The sequence below is a fragment of the Lathyrus oleraceus genome, chromosome 1 (assembly GCF_024323335.1).
Source record: "Lathyrus oleraceus cultivar Zhongwan6 chromosome 1, CAAS_Psat_ZW6_1.0, whole genome shotgun sequence".
NCBI classification, from domain to species: domain Eukaryota; kingdom Viridiplantae; phylum Streptophyta; class Magnoliopsida; order Fabales; family Fabaceae; genus Lathyrus; species Lathyrus oleraceus.
In genome coordinates this window covers 207,248,796-207,260,727 of record NC_066579.1, presented here as the reverse complement: position 1 = coordinate 207,260,727, position 11,932 = coordinate 207,248,796, and positions in this window count along the sequence as shown.

Here is an 11,932-nt window from a genome sequence, read left to right as displayed (position 1 = left end):
AATCACACAATCAATCAGACAAGCAAGCAAGCAATGCCACAATGTGCAAGGAACAAGCTCAAATACAAATGTCTTGGCATCAACCTACAAAACAACTCAAAGTTAGTCAACATCAACCAATTTAGTCAACTCAAGCAAGTGAATCAATCCCAATATTGCCATGTGCTTCTTAACCTGAAATCAAAGCTCAAACATAAGCAACAAACCACTAGGGCAAGGCCTAGGGTCAAAGAGGGAGAGAAAATTCAAAACTGAACATGAAATTAAACATGAATCAACCTCAATCAATGAAGAACACAATCCAAAAGGTCTCATGTCAATATCATTCACCAAATTCATTTCATGAACCAAATATGGCAAGGTATGCAAGTTGAAAGCACATTGAGGCAACAGAATGAACAAATGCACATTAATTCAAAAGTGATTCAATTAATCTCAACAAAAATCATGGCTAAACAGAACATACAACATGATCAACACACAAAAAATTAGGGCAATTGGACATGATTAGGCATGGTAATCAAATTGTATAAGGCAAGGCAATCAAAACAAGCTCAAATAGGACCCCAAATGACACATCAACTTAGCACAAGCCTAAAACAGAAATAAAACATGATAAAAACTTCAAACCAAAGCCAAAACAATCTTCAACATGTCTAGGAAGAGTGTGCAAAATTTCACATCCATAGGATAAAGCACAAGCATTTCACAAACAAATGAAAATCAATGCCACTCAAAAGCTCAAACATGACCATCCAGAAAGAAAAATCTCAATCAAATCAGGAATCAATCCAAAAATTCCACAAAAAATCATGATCAATCACAACATCCATATCAAGTATCATACAAAAACTCACATCAATTGGAATTCATTTGGCATGGCAAATCAATTAATCAATTTGAGCAAGCAAAGGTGTGACACACATTGTCACACCTACATTCACATGATCATATCTCAGCAATGGTAATTGATAAAAATGCAAACTCAACACTAAAATGTCCATCAAGGAGTCTAGTTTAAGCATGCAAAATTTTGTGAGCATTAGATAAACAACCATCATTTCACAAATGAAATAGTAAGGCAAGGTCAAGAAAACATGCATGTACACAAACCCTAGGGCAAAACAAAATCCAGCCAGGCACATTTTGTGGAAAAATAACCAAAAAATACTAGACACAATAAGGAAAACAATGCAAAAATTCTCATATTTTTTGGATCATTTATCATTTATTTATGAATTTTTAAAGTGAAAGAAAAAATAAAAAAAAACATGAAGAAGCATGTATGAATGTGGTATGGAGGGAAAAGAGAAAATGGCATGGCATATTTGAATTTGTCACAGCCAGGAATCGAAGGAAGTGGCTTTTCAAATGTTAGCGCGCTTGGACATGAAACTCAGCGTTTCATTAAACTGACGTGGCTTCTTGGAGCAATAATAACCAATCGTATTGCCATGCGTGCGCTACGTGGACCAGTACATGCACGGTATGCTACAAACACATGCAAGGCGCGAATAACACACTCTAGTGGATCAAACCTAATTCTGGAAACGATATTCATCAACATTCATCAAGTTCATCATGTTCATCATGTTCATGCACGCTCAAGAACAAAAGTTGCCAGAAACTAAAAACAAGCATATCATCGTGTTCATCTCTCATCACTCATCACTAATCCAGGCATGGTTTGACCTAATTCTCACTAACATGAACAAATCGAAGCAAACAAGTTTCACATGTGAATCTTTAAATCACTATAACTACTTCAATTCTACATGGAATTCAGTGATCTAAAGCTCAGATTGATCAGCAATGCAAGATCTACAACAACCACATAATAATTTCATGAATTAAGGAAATCGATTTGGAACCTTGATGAAGCTACATAACTGGAATTAATGACTTGAGGCCTTGTAATGCACAAATAGATCCTCTTCAGTGCTTGTATGGATGAATGGATGAAGGTTTGAAGCTTAGATGTGCACGATTCTTCCATAATTTGCAACTACCATGGATGAACTTCAAGCTCTAAACAACTTCCAACTGCACGATTTCTACTGGATCTTGCTTCAAAAATGCTCAAGTATGCTTTCAGGTGAAGAATGGATCGAGAAATATGCAATGTGTTTGCAGAATTTCAAAGAAAATTGAGAGAGAAAATTTGGAGAAATTTTTTAGATCTGAAAATGTGGTGGTCTTAATCCTGAAATCTGTTAGGGTTTGTACTTTATACTCCCTCTTAATCAAGTCCTTAATCACACTTAAGCAAATGGCAAATGGATTAGTGAAAACAAGGTGTAAGTACAAAATTAGATAATGCACCTCTATGCATGAAAATGAATGGAACAGTGCACGTGTGGTAGCTTGAATTCACTTAAAATATCCTTTTGGAGCCAATGGAAGTGTTGCCATGTGTAAACAATGCATCATTTTTAAATTTGAAAATTCCCTCCAAAATTCAAATGAAAAACCAAATGATTATGTGATGAGAATGCATGGCTTGTGATGTATGATTTGGAAAGTAGAGGTCAAAATAAGAATGTTGCAAAAAGAACCACTCCATTTGGCCATTTGGTTTGAAAGTTATGCATGTTTGAAGTTCCATGTTCACTTGGCCATGATTGATCCATATCTCTTCAACCACACATGAGAAATTCATGATCTTGGACTTTTTGGAAATGGGAGAGAAAGATCTTCAACTTTCATGTTGGACAAAATTTCATTTGAAGCTTTCTTGATGATGTAATCTTGAGGAGAAAACCTTTCCATTTTTGGCAATTTCAAATTACAGGTCACTTACTATTTTTGGAAAGTTTTCATCTGACCTCAAATTCTTCACTGTTGATGTTTGAAATGTCAAATGAGACTTGTATGGACATGAATGAGGCCTCTCTAACCATCTCCCACCTTCAAATCCATGGTTGAATTGACAGTTGACTTCTGTTGACTTTCTAGGGTTTCAGATGGATTGATCATTGACAAATGAGCTTTGAGCCTTCAATCTTTGGCCAAACCACTTCAAAATGATCCTTGAATCATATGAACTCAATGAACCAACTCTAGGGATTTGATTCCATAGGAAATGCCCTTGCTTGCTTGCACAACTGACCAGTCTTGACTGATGACTTGATGGACTATGCAATGGACAATGCAATGTTAATGACCTAAAATGAAAATGTATATACAAAATGGGAGGTGCAATTTTGAGGTGCTACATCTGGAAGAGCGAATGAAGATGCCAACAAGCATCTGCAAAGATTTTTAACCATGAGCACAACACTGAAAATGCCTGGACATAGCGAAGAAGCAATCCGACTTCGTATGTTCCCATTCACTTTAGCAGATGAGGCTGAAGAGTGGTTCTATTCCTTACTTGCTGGTAGTATCACTACATGGGAGCACATGGAAACAACATTCTTGCAGGAGTATTTTCCCGCATCTGTGTCATTGCGGAAAAGATATGAGATCCTAAACTTCAAACAGAAGGAGGGTGAGTCACTAGGAGATGCCTACAAACAATTCAAGAGAATCCTAGTGGCTTGTCCTACTCACAACATGGATGAAACTGAACAAATGCAAATGTTTGTCAATGGTCTTCGAATTCAAACGAGACAAATCCTTGATTCAGCAGCTGGTGGCTCAGCCAACTTTGCAACAGCCACCGGTATGAAGAAGATAATTGAAGCTATTGCCTCGAACGAGCATTTAGAGTTATATGACAGGGTATCAAACAAATCTGCAGTTATTGACTTGAAGCTTGAAACTAATAAATAGGTGAAAATTGAAGAAGCTGTTGCTGCGGAGGTAGAGAAAAGGTTGAGATCCCTAAACATAGGTGCTCAGAAAGTGGCTCAAGTGCAACAGGCACCGAGTGAAGTGTGTGACATTTGCAATGGACCATACAATATTGTTCATTGCTTTGCAACACCGCAACAGATCGAAGATATAAAATTTTTAAAGCAGAACAATCCCTACTCCAACACATACAATCCGGGGTGGAAAAATCATCCCAACTTTGCATGGAAAGATCAAAGAGGGAACGTGCAACAGCAGGCACAGGGTCAATATCAAAATCAATATCAGCAGCAGCAACAACAGGTACCTAAGAAGGCAGATTGAGAGATCGCAATTGAAAAGATGGCAGCTCACAACATCCAATTCCAAGAGGAGACTCGAAATAATCAGAAGAACACTACAACATCCATAAAAAATCTTGAAATTCAGATGGGTCAAATCGCCCAACAGTTAGCCTCAAACTCCCATGCACCTGGCACGCTTCCTAGTGGGACAATTGTTAATCCCCGTGATCAAAGTCACATTAAAGCTGTGGTCACCAGAAAAGGAAAAGCTAAGGAACCACAAGTTGACGAACAGGTTGAAGAAGATGGATTGTTGGAAGTTGACTTGGAGATTAGAGAAGAGCCAAAACAAACTGAAGAAGTGGTGGTCAAACCGACAAGCCAGCAAGAGAAACAAAAACCAAAGATCATTCTTCCTTTTCCGACAAGAACAAAGAAGAAAGATCTCCATGAGAATTTTTTTGAGAAATTCTTAGAATTATTCAAGAAGCTCGAGATCAGCATACCTTTTGCTGAAGCTCTGGAACAGATGCCGATCTACGCCAAATTCATGAAAGACATCATATCAAAGAAAAGGTTGATCGACAGCGAGCCAGTCATGCTAACTGAAACTTGTAGTGCTATTTTGCAAGGCCTAAAAATTCCGGTGAAGAAAAAAGATAGAGGTGCAGTCACTATTCCTTGTACCATTGGAGACAGATCATTCAAAAGGCACTGATCGATTTGGGAGCAAGTGTTAGTCTAATGCCCCTCTCGATTTACAAAAAACATGAGTTAGGGGAGGTGCAGGACACTCGCATGACACTGCAGTTTGCGGATCATTCTATGAAGAGACCCTATGGTATAGCAACAGATGTTCTGGTGAAGATTGATAAATTTGTATTCCCGGTGGATTTTGTGATACTCGAGATGCCGGAAGATGAGGAGATTCCTCTCATATTGGGAAGACCTTTCCTGGAAACTGGAAGATGCATGATAGATATTGAGGAAGGAACCATGACCCTCAAAGTTTATGATGAAAAGCTCAAAATTGATGTGAGGGATACTATGAAATTCAAGGAGGATGAAGGGGCGAGTAAAAATATTGAAGTGTTAGATACAGTTTTTGCTCAATCTATGCAGATCACAACACCCAAGCTTCCTTTGGAGAGAGTTTTGAGTTTATCTATTGTTGAGGATACTGAAGGAATTGATGAGAAAGAATCCAAAGTGGTAGCAATGTTAAAGGAACAACCGCCTTGGGTTCGTTCCCGACCGCAACGGTGGGAGGAGCTTCGACCTAAAACATCTTCAGAATCGAAACAGGATATAAAAAAGGGGATAGAGTTGAAACAATTACCAGAACATCTCAAATATGTCTTTCTTGACAATGAGGAAAAGTGTCCAGCAATCATCAATTCAGGTTTGAGAGAGACCCAAGAAGGAGAGCTAATCAATGTCCTGAATAAATACAAAGGTGCTATTGGGTGGGCGATGGACGATTTGAAAGGAATCAGCTCGACGATGTGTATGCACAAGATTTTGATGGAGGATAATCAGAAACCGGTCGTCCAACCTCAAAGAAGACTGAATCCAGCTATGAAAGAAGTTGTTCGCAAGGAGGTTGTGAAACTTTTAGATGCGGGGTTAATTTACCCAATATCTGACAGTTCGTGGGTAAGCCCAGTTCATGTGGTACCAAAGAAGGGAGGGACAACGGTAATAAAAAATGAGAAAAATGAGTTGATCCTCACCCGTACTGTTACAGGTTGGAGAGTTTGCATAGACTATAGAAGACTAAACACGGCTACAAGGAAGGATCATTTTCCTTTACCGTTTATCGATCAAATGTTGGAAAGACTGGCAGGTCATGATTTCTACTGTTTTCTGAATGGGTACTCAGGGTACAACCAAATTGCTGTAGCACCTGAGGATCAAGAAAAAACAGCGTTCACATGCCCGTATGGAATCTTTGCTTATAGAAGAATGCCATTTGGTTTATGCAACGCACCTGCGACATTTCAGAGGTGCATGACATCCATATTTTCCGATATGCTTGAGAAGCATATGGAGGTGTTTATGGATGATTTTTCGGTTTTTGGATCTTCTTTCGAAAATTGTTTGTATAATCTTTCACTTGTGCTGGAAAGATGTAAACAAACCAATCTAATTCTGAATTGGGAAAAGTGTCACTTCATGGTGAGAGAAGGGATAGTACTAGGTCATAAAATTTCCCATCAAGGAATAGAAGTTGACAAGGCAAAAGTGGAAGTAATCACCAATCTCCCTCATCCTGTGAATGAGAAAGGTATACGGAGTTTCTTGGGACATGCAGGATTCTATCGTAGGTTCATAAAAGATTTCTCCAAGATCGCAAAACCTTTGACTAGCCTGCTTGTGAAGGATACTCCGTTTCTGTTTGACAAAAAGTGCAACGAAGCCTTCGAGACTCTGAAAAATAAATTGGTGTCTGCTCCTATAGTGATCTCGCCTGACTGGTTTCTACCCTTTGAGATAATGTACGATGCGAGCGATATAGCAGTAGGGGCAGTCTTGGGGCAAAGAAAAGACAAACGCCTCCACGTCATCTACTATGCTAGCCATGTGTTGAATCCAGCCCAGATGAATTATGCAACCACAGAGAAGGAGTTACTGGCTGTGGTTTATGCCTTTGACAAATTTCGACAATACTTGTTGGGAACAAAGGTAATTGTTTATACTGACCATGCTGCGTTGAAATATCTTTTTTCTAAACAGGACTCGAAGCCAAGGCTGCTCAGATGGATCTTGCTGTTGCAAGAATTTGACCTTGAAATTCGAGACAAAAAGGGGTGTGAAAACACCGTTGCTGACCACCTATCTCGAATGTCTCCGATTGAAGAGACGGAAGAGAAACATCCCATAAAGGATGAGTTTATAGATGAAAGAATCCTCGCGGTGGTGGGTGTTCCTTGGTTTGCTGACTACGCAAACTACCTGGTAGGTGGTATAATTCCTGATGACTTTGATTATAACAAAAAGAAAAAGTTTCTTCATGATTGCAGGTTTTATTTATGGGACGAACCATTCTTGTATAAGAAAGGGGTAGACGGACTAATTCATCGATGTGTCCCTGAGGAAGAACAAAATGAAGTCTTAAAGGCATGTCATGACTCAGATTATGGGGGACACTTTAGTGGAGACAGGACAACCGCAAAAGTCCTCCAATCAGGGTTGTACTGGCCCATGTTGTTTAAGGATGCCCAAGTGGTTGTGAAGGAATGTGACAGATGCCAACGGACAGGAAATATTTCTAGGAGGAATCAGATGCCTCAAAAGGGCATGCTTGAAGTGGAATTATTTGATGTTTGGGGGATAGACTTTATGGGGCCATTTCCACCCTCATTTGGAAAAATTATATTCTGGTGGCTCTGGACTGTGTCTCCAAATAGGTGGAAGTCGTAGCCCTCCCTTCTAATGACGCGAGAGCAGTGGTAAACTTCCTTAAACAAAACATCTTCTCAAGGTTTGGTATGCCTAGAGCACTTATCAGTGATGAAGGAACACATTTCTTGAATAAGCTCATGGAGAACTTATTGAAGAAATATAATGTGAGCACAAGATTGCCACACCATATCATCCCCAAACTAGTGGGCAAGTTGAAGTGTCTAATCGGCAAATTAAAAAGATTTTGGAAAAGACAGTGAGTGCTTCACGAAAAGATTGGGCAATCAAATTAGATGACGCGTTATGGGCATACCGAACCGCTTTCAAAACACCAATTGGCATGTCTCCGTATCAACTGATTTATGGTAAGGCTTGTCATCTTCCTTTGGAATTAGAGCATAAAGCCTTTTGGGCATCCAAGTTCTTAAATTGTGATCTTGCAAAAGCCGGTGAATCCCGAATTCTTCAACTTCATGAGTTAGAAGAATTTCGTAATCAGGCATATGAGAATGCAAAGATGTACAAGGAGCAAACACGGAAGTGGCATGATCATAGAATCATCAGGAAAGATTTCTGGGAAGGACAACTGGTATTGTTGTTTAATTCGAGGCTCAAGTTGTTTCCTGGGAAATTAAAGTCTAGATGGTCCGGGCCATTTGTCGTGCATAAGATTTTCCCCCACGGGGCAATAGAGATTAAGAACCAAAACAATGAAGATATATTCAAGGTGAATGGCCAGAGGCTGAAGCCCTATTACAGAGGCCAACAACCTGGATTGATTGACCATATGCGCCTCGCCTAATGAGGTGGACAACCGTCGAGCCAGGCGACGTTAAACGAAGCGCTTCGTGGGAGGCAACCCACACGTTCGTTTGTTAACTTATTTTGTTTTTTTTCTTTTCTGTGTGGATGTGAAACGTTGTTGCAGGTAAGGAGTGGAACTTGAAGAGTATAGTCAAAATCACTTCTTAGTGAAAGGATGCCAGACCTAAGAAGCATTGCCGAATTCAAAAATTGAGGAATATTGTGCATCCACACGGCCACCCGTGTGGTGACACACGGCCGTGTTAATCAAAATAGTGGATTAACACGGGCGCCCGTGTGGTGACACACGACAGTGTTAATTAAAACAGAGGATTAACACGGGCTCCCGTGTGATGACACACGACCGTGTTAATTAAAACAATCCTCATGGCATTTTGTTTGACCAACCGACACATCAAGAGAGGTATGTGATTCTAGCTAAACGTAAGCTCATTCTGACCCGATATATGTGTGATGCTGCACTGGATGAGTTAGGTTTAAAATAAGAGGTGCACCGCATATTTCACAACATCGATATGTTGGAATTCATGCAATTCGAAGCACCGACCTTCGCTCGTATCACCCTTGAATTCTTGAGTACGGTTGAGTTCAAGATGAGGAGAAGGTGGACAGGTTCGGAGATGGAATTTTATGGGCAAATTACTTTCCGCTTGTTTGATGAAGATCACGAATTATCTGTTGAGGAACTTGGGAGTATTCTGAGACTCCCGGTATCTGGACCAGGAACCCCTCCGGACACTTTTTCTGCGATTGATTTCTGGCAGGCTATTACAGGTAAAATTGGATATAACCCTAGCTCAGGAAAAGATTCTGGAATTCATAACTCGTGCTTCAGGTATGCATAAAAAGGGTTAGCATACACCTTGTTTGGACGGGGTGATAGTACCGGGGTTGCTGCTAAGAGAAAGTTATTTTTTCTGTATTGCATGGCCCACAATGAGCGAATTAATGCAGCGGCTTTCGCCGTCAATCATTTGAAACAGGTTGGCCATGCAACTACTGGGGATATTTCTATAGGTGGTATGATCACGCAGATTGCGGGCCACTTTGGGTATGATCAACTCTTGATGGAAGAGACTGCAGTAATGGGCAAGACTAAGATTGACATGCACACGCTAGTCAATCAGCAAATGATTGCCATCAGGGCGACTCATTACGCTCTGATGATTCACAATGTGGAAGTTCTCGCACTACCAGCACCTGGGTCCATTGGCATTGCCAATGCTGCTAACTGGTTGTACACAGGTTCAGCCCAAGCTGTAGGGGAAGATGCGCAGTTTGACCATGACCTTTCAGGTGAGGACATGGAAGAAGATGAGAGGCCAGCTACCCACGGTATGCCTCCCCCACATGATTCGAGCCTACATGGTGAAGGCTCCTCTTTTATGTCTCAGGACCAGTGGGGTTGGATCCAGACGGAGATGGGAACTCTCCGCACCGAGCAGACTAGACAAGGTGCGGAATTAGATAGACAGAGTGTGGAACTGTTCCGGCAAGGGACAGTCATGGATGACATGCAGGCCATGATGCAACGTCTGATGTTGCATTTCCCGCACGATCCCCTGCCTCCTCCACAATAGTGATCACTGTAAGTCCCCTTCGTGTTTGAATTTAAACATTGAGGTCAATGTTTAGTTCAAGTGTGGGGGGGTTTTTCTCCTTTCATGTTTTTATTTTCTTGCAATTTGTTTCGATATATTAGTATGTTTGTTTGTTTTGTTTGTTTTCTGTTCTTTTGGACCTATTGTGTGTACAGAGTGATGAGAAATGGTTGGACGAGCCCGGGATCAATGGTAGTGGATGAATGACACCCCTCAAACTTAGGCTGATAAGGCACCCCGGAAGTTGATGCAACCTTAAGAAAAGAAGTCAGACACAATTTGGGGACACCGGACCAAGAGAGCGGTATGAAAAGACCAAGTCAGAAAAGAACCACATAACACGAGGAGACTTCAGAGCTTGCAAGCTAACCAACATGGTGAGAGCACAAAAAGCCAAACACTAAATATCAGCATGAGAGTTCAGCCAGGTATGACTTTATCACTCTGATTTTGCGTATGTCCTGTTGACACGTCACAACATGACAACACACACTGAGGCAAGTTGTTTGTTTAACCAGGGCCTTTCTAACCATCCCTATCTGTATGTTTCCCTTCATAAACCCCGTTGAGCCTTAGCCATTTTATTCATCATAAACCCCCTGTTAACTGTTAAGCATTATTCATCATAAACCCCCTGTTATGTTTTAAGCATTATTCATCATAAACCCCCTGTTAAGTTTTAATCATTCATTTTTTTCCATAACTCGGTATGATTGTGTGAATTGCAAGATGTGCAATAAAACTAAGTTTGGGGTGGAAATCTTGAAAGAGAAGGCAAGTGCATAATAAGAGATCATACAAAAAGAAAAATAGTACGTATTTTCTTTAAAAGAAACAAAAGAGAAAAAAAGAGAAAAGAAAAACAAAAGAGAAAAATGAACTTGCCAAGACTTAAGACTCTAACACATAAAATGCTCGGAAAATTTGAGTAGAAAAAGAGTCAAAAGAGTGAAATTAACCCCCAGAGTATACGTGATGCACGAGAAAAAGAGAAAGAAAAATCACACAACATGACTACCAAGTTCAAAACCCTTTGTTATCCAATTTTTTGTTTGTTTATCCCACCGTACCCAAGCCCCGTTACAACCCAAAAAGACCTCGAAAAGTGTGTGGAATCTGTTGTGGTAGTGACATTAGAATGTATTCAAAGTTAAGAGTTTGGTATTGCATACTGTGCTGTGAGCGTACACACCTAACCCTGAGAGATATTGTGAGTGTGTGAAAAGCTTGCAGGTGAAAAGGTTTTTGATGTGGAAATGTGGTAAACTGCCTGAATTGGAGGGACCTTAAACTCGATTGGAAAGGAAGAACACAAATGGTGAAAGACTAGGTTGCATTGTGGAAAATGAATTCGGGGGTGACCTTTGTTTGGACTCAATACATCACTTGAGGACAAGCAATGAGACACGTTTGGGGTTGTGATCGGTCACCATTTCCATTGAATTCCCACCATTAATCCGACATATTTTCATCATTTTGGTAAGAGTTATGTTTGTTTTTAGTTGCTTTAGAGTCATTTATCATGTTTTGTTGATTTGGTATCGCATTGCATTCGATTACAAGTTTATGTCAAAAAGATCTCGTTTATGCTTCGTTTGGTAGTGTCATTGTTACAGGCCATTGCACAGGTTTAAAAGCAATAATGGTGAAGTTATGGATACTCAGAAAGGCAAAAATATGAAGAAACAGCAGGTCAACACGGGCACCCGTGTGCCACAACACTGCCCGTGTTGTTGATCAGGCAGAGCAAAAAGGGAGAAGAAAAACAGAGATCAACACGGGCACCCGTGTGTCACCACACGACCGTGTTGATTAAAAAAGAGCATTAACACGGGCACCCGTGTGGAGGAACACGGCCCGCGTTGTTGCCTCTGTAGCTTGTGCTGAAAATAATTATAATGGAGAGCAACACGGGCACCCGTGTGGTGACACACGGCCGTGTTGATTGGGCGCAACTTGGAAACCCTAACTTTTGCTTTGGTAACTGATTCTGCTCATTAAGGGTAGTTTGGACCTTTTGCT